The 7624-nt window shown below is 37.9% G+C and overlaps 1 protein-coding gene across 1 annotated transcript in view; it reads right to left on the bottom strand.

Moving 5' to 3' along the window:
- The window catches only part of cita (citron rho-interacting serine/threonine kinase a), a 121082-nt gene that overhangs the window by 77977 nt on the left and 35481 nt on the right, over positions 1–7624 (bottom strand). The window lies entirely within an intron of this gene.

Here is a 7624-nt window from a genome sequence, read left to right on the forward strand (position 1 = left end):
AGGTTACGCTGAGCGTCAAGCTCTTTGAAATGGAACGAAACCACGGCAGACTATTCAAAACTGGACTCGAACGCCCCCCCAGAACTACACATGCTGGCTATTGTGTTTCGCAACATGTTCTCTATGGCACGTATCTACTGGGAAGTGTAGTTTTAAAAGACGTTTTGTTTTTCCCAAAATTAGAAGTTGACAGTATTAAACTGTGTACAGCCCTGGAGGTTTAGGCGATAGGAAACAAATTGGTGTGTACAAATTTAAAACATGTAATTACTAAATGGGTGAAAATCGCTTGTATCCATAATGGGCAGCATTAATATACCCACATGACAGCTCATTGTAACTTTGCAATTCTACTCCACTACAATTCAGAGTTTAACCTGGTATTTTTACTCCACTACATTTATTTTAGTTACTTTGCAGATTCTGATTAATGATGTGAAATATAAACAACCCTTAAAGCAGACTTTAGTTACACCTGAGTAAAATTCATGGAAGGTGATTGTCAAGTGCCAACAATCAGGAGAAATATTTGTATATTAATTACTCGTTATTCTCTACTAATAGTTAATTAAAGACTGTATAATGGCTATTTTGCACATCCCTTTCAAGATTTCAAGATGTTCTAAGGTTTATTGACATATCATATACACAACTACAGTGTAGTTATGCAATGAATGAAAATCCTGGGTCACAGGTTCCTCAACAGTGCATTACAAGACATCTATCAATATGTGTGTATACCTCCACCATTAAACTGTCAAATTCTGCACATTTCTTATAATATCTACATACATTAGAGTATAATTAATGTGTATAATATCAGTTAAAATAAGTGCTTCAACATAGTTAACATTGCAGGAAAGCAATATATTAGACGTTAAGTACTTTGTCAGGCTTAATATTTAACTGTAGATAGATACCCCCAAAGCTTTTTTCTTATTTGAAAGAAGACCTTAACCTAAAGGATTCTTTAATGTGTTAATAAAGGTTAATTAGTTTGTCTGTTTTGCACATCCTCCTATTAATATCTTTGTACATCCAGCACTAAACTGTTTTATTGTAGAGATCACTTACAGTATCTTCTTGATTTCTTATATTCTATATTTCTATCATTGACCTTCTACTTTCCCCCTTTGAAAGTATGTACTCTTCATATTTTTTTTCAAATATAACATATTCAACAAACTAATTAAATAACGTGCTTTAACCACTGGGCGGTGCGGGTTAAAAAACTGTCAAGTTTAAAGTGTTAACACAACAAATTATACTTTGTATTATCCTTTTGAAACGTGTATTACAATTAAATCACGGTCAAATATGTTCATTTTGTTGTAGTTGTAGCCCCCTTGCCAGCGATTCTCTCAGTAGTTTAGCATATTCAGCCCGGTTGTTGGCCCGGAAATAATCAAGATTTTGGAGGGCAAGAAAAACTGTGAAAAAGTACCCGTTAGCCGGAACTACCCCTAGTGGAAACGCAACAAAAAACGGGCCGGGTTTGGCACGGCACGCTTAAACCGTTCTACGCGCTGCAGTGGAAATGCGCCATTAGTCTTTCAAATCTAAAAAATCTAAAGTAATCATAAATCAATCATTGTAAAGTGAATTACAGAATATGTAATTGTTGAGGGGTTTATTCCTTAAAATAGAGTTATCATTGTAGGTAATAGATCTGATTGGGTCAGTCAGAATGTTCATAAACCATCTCTCACACTCAACCTTGTTCTGAAATATGGCTGGACATGTGACATCGTTTTTTTCCCCATTATTTGACCGTCATTTAATAATAATAATTTAAAAAGTCCTATTACTTGACTACAAGCCATTCCGCAAACATTCCTGCATTAGATGTCTATCTGACAGTGCTGAAGATACATTTAGTGTAATGATTCAATCAGCATGTAGTTACCATGTCAGTATAACAGAGTCATCCTATGCAAACTTCAGTCCCCCTAAATGCATCATCTTGTCAACAGTGCTACAGGTTCACTGTGAATGTCACTGGACTCTGTTTCCCCTCTTAAAAAGAAGATAATAAAACCATAAAGAATAGCTCCATCCAACCTGCAAACTAAAGCAAATGTGGAAAGTATTCGAAGGAAGGAAATAGCTGAAAGAATTTGTATTAGTCTGGCTAGATCACCTTGAAACATACAGTATAAGAAGGCTCTCTCGAGAAGCTCATGGATCATCAATAGAAGAAACTCACAACAAACAGGTTGACAGAGAGTCACAGCTCTATTGATCCTTTAAATCCCTGTTTGGCTCAGCCCTCACAACATTATGATCTTCTTTAACCCCATAAGGAAGGCTGCAAAACATGACAAGAAGGTTAATGTCTCTCGACCTTTATAAACTCACTTCAATTATGTGTTTTCAATCTGATTCTTAGAGCCTTTCCAACCAAGCTGCTTAGAGAAGTGATACCCTTGATTAACACTTCTTAATTGAAACTGGACCTATTGCATTCACCTTATAAATACTTCCTTAAGAAAACATTGTTGAAACATTAAACTAAACTTCAAGCATTCATTTAGGACAGAAACTTTGGTGAACCTGGCCCAAAACACCTCTGAAATGGATTGTGTACACTACAGATATAGTTAGGTTTTTAATGCCCTTTTTAATATGGTTGTTGAAACCTGGGAGCTCTTTGACTATTTTGAGATATGGATTTTCTGTACTCTCCGTCCTGTTTGAGGGACCCTCCTCATTCTGCTTTCAATGTGGTCCCTATCAGTTTTGTTACTCTTTATTATGGAGTTTCTTTTGGAGAGTTTAAAAAAAAAAGAAAAATAGCACCTTTTTAAATGTGAAAGACGATCACAGTTATGCAGAGCTGAGTAAATATATATGAATTGTTAATTTTAATATTAAATAAAATGTGGACGGTGTCAAGGTCCAATGTTGACCAAATTAATCAATAGCGGGTGTAAGTAAAATAAAAGACGTCTTTATTTAAATTCATAAATAATAATAATAATAATATAAAAGATTGTATTTGCGTGCATTTCCTGTTCGGAAAGTGGCGCTGTACTGAGAGTGGCGATTTTATTTTGTAATTAAATGATAATTGTAATAATGGTGCGTTCACACCGGACGCGATGCGAATAATCGCTCGAGTGTCATCCCGGCTGTCAGCTGTAATTCTTAGCGTGCACTTCCTGTCCTGAAAGTGGCGCCTGCAGGCAGGCTCCCATGGCCAACAGTGCCAGACTGAATAAATGCATCAGAGTCCGTTTGGTCCAATCAGGTCAAGATTTTTCTGGCACATTCAGTCTGGCCCTCCATCATCTCTAGGGTTGTCGGTTGAAGCTGAGCCCTCATTGATTGTTCTGTCATTAAACTGTATGTCCTGATTCATGCAGCCTATTAATGTAGGGTATGTCCAGGTTGCCAGGGGAACAAGTGATGCAGCAACAGAGCCTGTGATTTTAGGATTTATGTCTCTGGCATTTTGCAATAGGGCAATGCTGTGTGTCTGTCTGTCTGTCTGTCTGTCTGTCTGTCTGTCTGTCTGTCTGTCTGTCTGTGTCTGTCTGTCTGTCTGTCTGTTTGTCTGTCTGTCTGTCTGTCTCAGCTTAGTTCTGATGATTTCCTGATTATTGGGATGGAATTCAACAATTATCCGACACTCAGCTAAAGCCTTGAGAAAGCCTCGGTCACAGAGGGCTGTGATCTACCTCTGTATTGTGTGCTACATTTTACACTGCTCCTACAGTGGTGATTCTGTCCACTGTCTCTCACTCCTGTACAACTTCAAGGAACTGGAGCGTGGTTCAGCAAAATGCCTTTCCTCCGTTTTCGTCACACCTAAAGAAGTGGTGCAGAACATTAGTCATGGATCAGAAGTGCCGTTACAGCGAGGCAGCGATGGGTCTTACTGATGGCCAGTGGTCTCCAATCAGTGAATACAGCTTGTGCCAGTTGATCCGCTTTCTTTGCCTTTGATTTTTGGTAATGTGATGAATTGCGCATTAAGGTCCTCATATCTCTTTAAAATAGCCTATTTGTAGAATCAGGTTTATATTTGTTGCTATTACAAATGTGCACTTAGCTAGCTTCCAGTCCCAAACACTTTATGTAACTCAGCTGTGTCTTCATAAGTTCGCTTCTCTTTTACTACCCAAAGCATATACCATTCACAATTAATATCTATTTATTCAACCTCACAGTCACCTTCCAGGCAAATGTGCAATTTCTGACCTCCTGGTTTGACTGTTTATAAGGCATAAGCTTTGGCATAAAGCATCACCTTTGTAGCCAACCAAATCCGACTTGTTACCTCAAGTTTTACTCTTCTATTTGGAAAATAAGGTACATTTAAGTAATTAACACAAAGGTAAACAAAGACAAACATTTAATGATTTTAAAGAATTGATCCCGGAACAAAAAACATTATAATTCAATGAAAGCAATGAGCACTCATTTGACTTGCAAAGAACATGGAACAATCAATGTGGCAATTATATAAAATAACCCCTTATTCCGACATGAAAACATTTGGAAACGGGTCAAATTTGACCTTAGGACAACAGGAAGGTTAAAAACAACACACAACAACCACTCAACAGTTTAAGGTGTTATATTTGAATCTTGGTCATTCATGAAACCATGATTAATATCAGTAATTCATATTCTTCCTCAGCACCAATCCCATTCTCTGCTGGTGTTTTAAACACAGTAGTGTTTGACCATGAGCAGAGCTGGAATCCCGAGGGAAGTGTGTGTGATGTGTGTGTAATGTGTGCGCTCCTAATGCAGTGTTTCCTCTTTCAGTCCTCGGCATCCTGATTTTCAAGGATATAATTAGCAGAGCGCCTCTTTTGTGTTAATCCCACTTGAATCTAATACCTATACTCCACACATTCCAGCATTTAACACCAATTTTTACACATAATACATAAACACACAGTACTCTAATAGTAGAGATTTGATGTTGCATGGTTAGATCCCCATCACCCTCTGCCTCATTCAACATGCTCATTCATATTGCATGATATCATCTTCATTATCCCTCACTATCGCCTCATATCTGCTCCCACCTACCACCAGCCGCTCCATGTTTCGCACATAAGGATATTTTTGCAATTCTAGCGTACTTTATAATTCATTAGCCTAGTGTGTGGCGGATGGTAAATGGCAACGAGCAAGCCAGAGGTGATATTGGTGCTAATTACTCTGGTTAGATAATAAGTGTATGTAAGGAGAGCCATCCTTTGAGGTCATGGGTGTATTAAAGTGCATGTACACACATACACACAAGCACACACATCAAGACGCAGGGGATATTTAGAAGTAGCCTTGCGATCTGACTACATATAGATTTCAAACATGCATGCAGAAACAGCATGCATCAAGCGAAGCACAACCCAAAGAGACAGATAAATATGGGTATGATACGACAAAAGTATATCAGGAAGAGGTGGACAGACTAAGTACTAGGGCTGCACGCTATCAGGAAAAACAGCATTCTAATATGCAGCATTGCGATGACGATATCAAATAAACAAATATTCAAATATGCAGTGTTTTGTCTTTCTGCACTGTGAACATAGACCCCTGCCAGTAGCCTAAGCAGAAACCAGAAATAAAATGAAATGCATATATTTTTTGGTAAAAAAAAAAGAAGTAATATTCAAACAAAATATATTCAATATCATGTTAAAAATACACCTTAAATAATTATTTATCCATGCCTCTTGAATCTATTAACTGCCAATATTTCATCTTTTCATTGGGTTGCTTTTTTCGCTATCCATACATCATGTTATTATAGTAGTGGTTACAGATCTTCACAAAAAGCTGAAGATGGAATCACCAATAGCATTATTCATTTACGTATTACATTATTTTTCTATTTCCTCTAAAGATATCTGTGTTGAGATGGTTTGTGGCTACACAAATCATGTACTGGAAATAAGAAAAGACCTGATTACAACTTAAAATGACACGTTGTTTGTTTACTAATATTTCCAGCCTTGCATTTCTAAAAAAAATGATAAAGTATTTTAATCTGCAAGAAGATTAAATATAGACAGACTGGCATTGAGGTTCATTAACCCCTACATTACACCAATACATCTCACATTGCATGGTGAAAAGTAAAATACCTTCCATACACATAAATACTGTCCTCTTCCTTCCATCTGTATCAATCCAGATCTACTTATAAACACCATTTTATATTCCAGTATTAACAAATCCGAATCCATCCAACTCAATCCACATGACCAGAAAGCCCCTCACAGCGGGGTCAGTGAGGAAATGTTCTCATTAACCTGCTCCTCATCGCTGAGATTAACAGAGGAGACATAATAAAATACATCCCTCCAGAAATCAGCTTTCCGTTACCAAGAGTCCGATGCCAAGACAATGACCCAGGCTCCGTCTGCCTTCTGCAGAAGACCATTCTGTCAGACTGAGAGGAGGGGGCTGCACTGCCCCCCTCTGGTGTGTGCACTGTGGAGTGTAAAGCGTACCTCATTTACCTACTTATTCAAATGAAGGAGCTGATAGATGATATTCATAAAAAACAATACTCTCTCCCTACGTTGTGAGAAAATTAAGTGCGGAAGGCAATATTAAAAATGTCAAAATGTGGGTATCATCAAATATAGTCTGTTTATGAAAGAAAAACAGAGCATAAAAACACTGAAGTGCTTTAATAATCTTTACTTTTTGGTTGGAGGGTTTGTTTGAAAATCACAGTTTCACAATTTGTGAATTAAAGCCTTCTTTTTGCAAAGTATTGTTTTCCTTTGCTTTTATTTTTGCCTTTTTAATGACATTGGACTCGTCTGTGAACTTTTTATTAACTTTTTAAAAAGATGTAGGGGCTCCAACAGTTGCGTAGGTCCCTCTGATGCAGGATGTATTCAGAACATAAAGGAGCTGCTAAATCAGTCAGGTCTTAAAGGACTTTATTATACTATTTGTAGGCATATATCATAGCTCTCAGATATATACAAAAATATTAAAAAACATGTCTATGAAGTGTTTTGCTCAAAATACCAAACAGATCACCCATTCTAGCCATGCCTCATATCCTCTATTTCACTTCCTGTTTCAAAAGTGCCGATTTGGGGTATGCACATCGATGTATAATAAGAACTGGATACAGCGTGGGAGGCGGGGTCTCGTTCTTTCCTATGAGAGCTGCTCATTGGCGCATGAGGACAAAATGGCCCAACTTTTGAGAGAGCGAAACGTCACAGATTACCCATCATGCCTAGCTGTCGGAGCAGAAGAACCCGTATGTGCGCTCACAGAGCATGCGCCCCCCTTAAGCCCCGCCCCCGAGCTCCCACTCTCTGCTCAGTAGAATGAATGGAGACAGAAAATAAATCTAGATTCGGCTTTTAGTGCATTTTACAACTTTAAGGACTTAATGATTCTCATAAGGGCTATAAAATAGTTCATACTGGGTGGTTTATTTAGTTTAAAAAAAATATCCGCTGATTTACAGACGTCTCTTTCCCAATGTTAGTCAATGGGGGAAAAGTCTTTCTGGGCCGGGTGACGACACGGACTGATATGGAAATTGTAGTACCGCCGTTTGGACACAACTAATATTTTCATCAGAGTCCGGTGCACCTCCGGGGGGCTTGGGTATAAAGTTTAAAAA

The sequence above is a fragment of the Notothenia coriiceps genome, unplaced genomic scaffold (genome assembly GCF_000735185.1).
Source record: "Notothenia coriiceps isolate Sejong01 unplaced genomic scaffold, NC01 NC01_scaffold00002072, whole genome shotgun sequence".
In the NCBI taxonomy this organism is placed as follows: domain Eukaryota; kingdom Metazoa; phylum Chordata; class Actinopteri; order Perciformes; family Nototheniidae; genus Notothenia; species Notothenia coriiceps.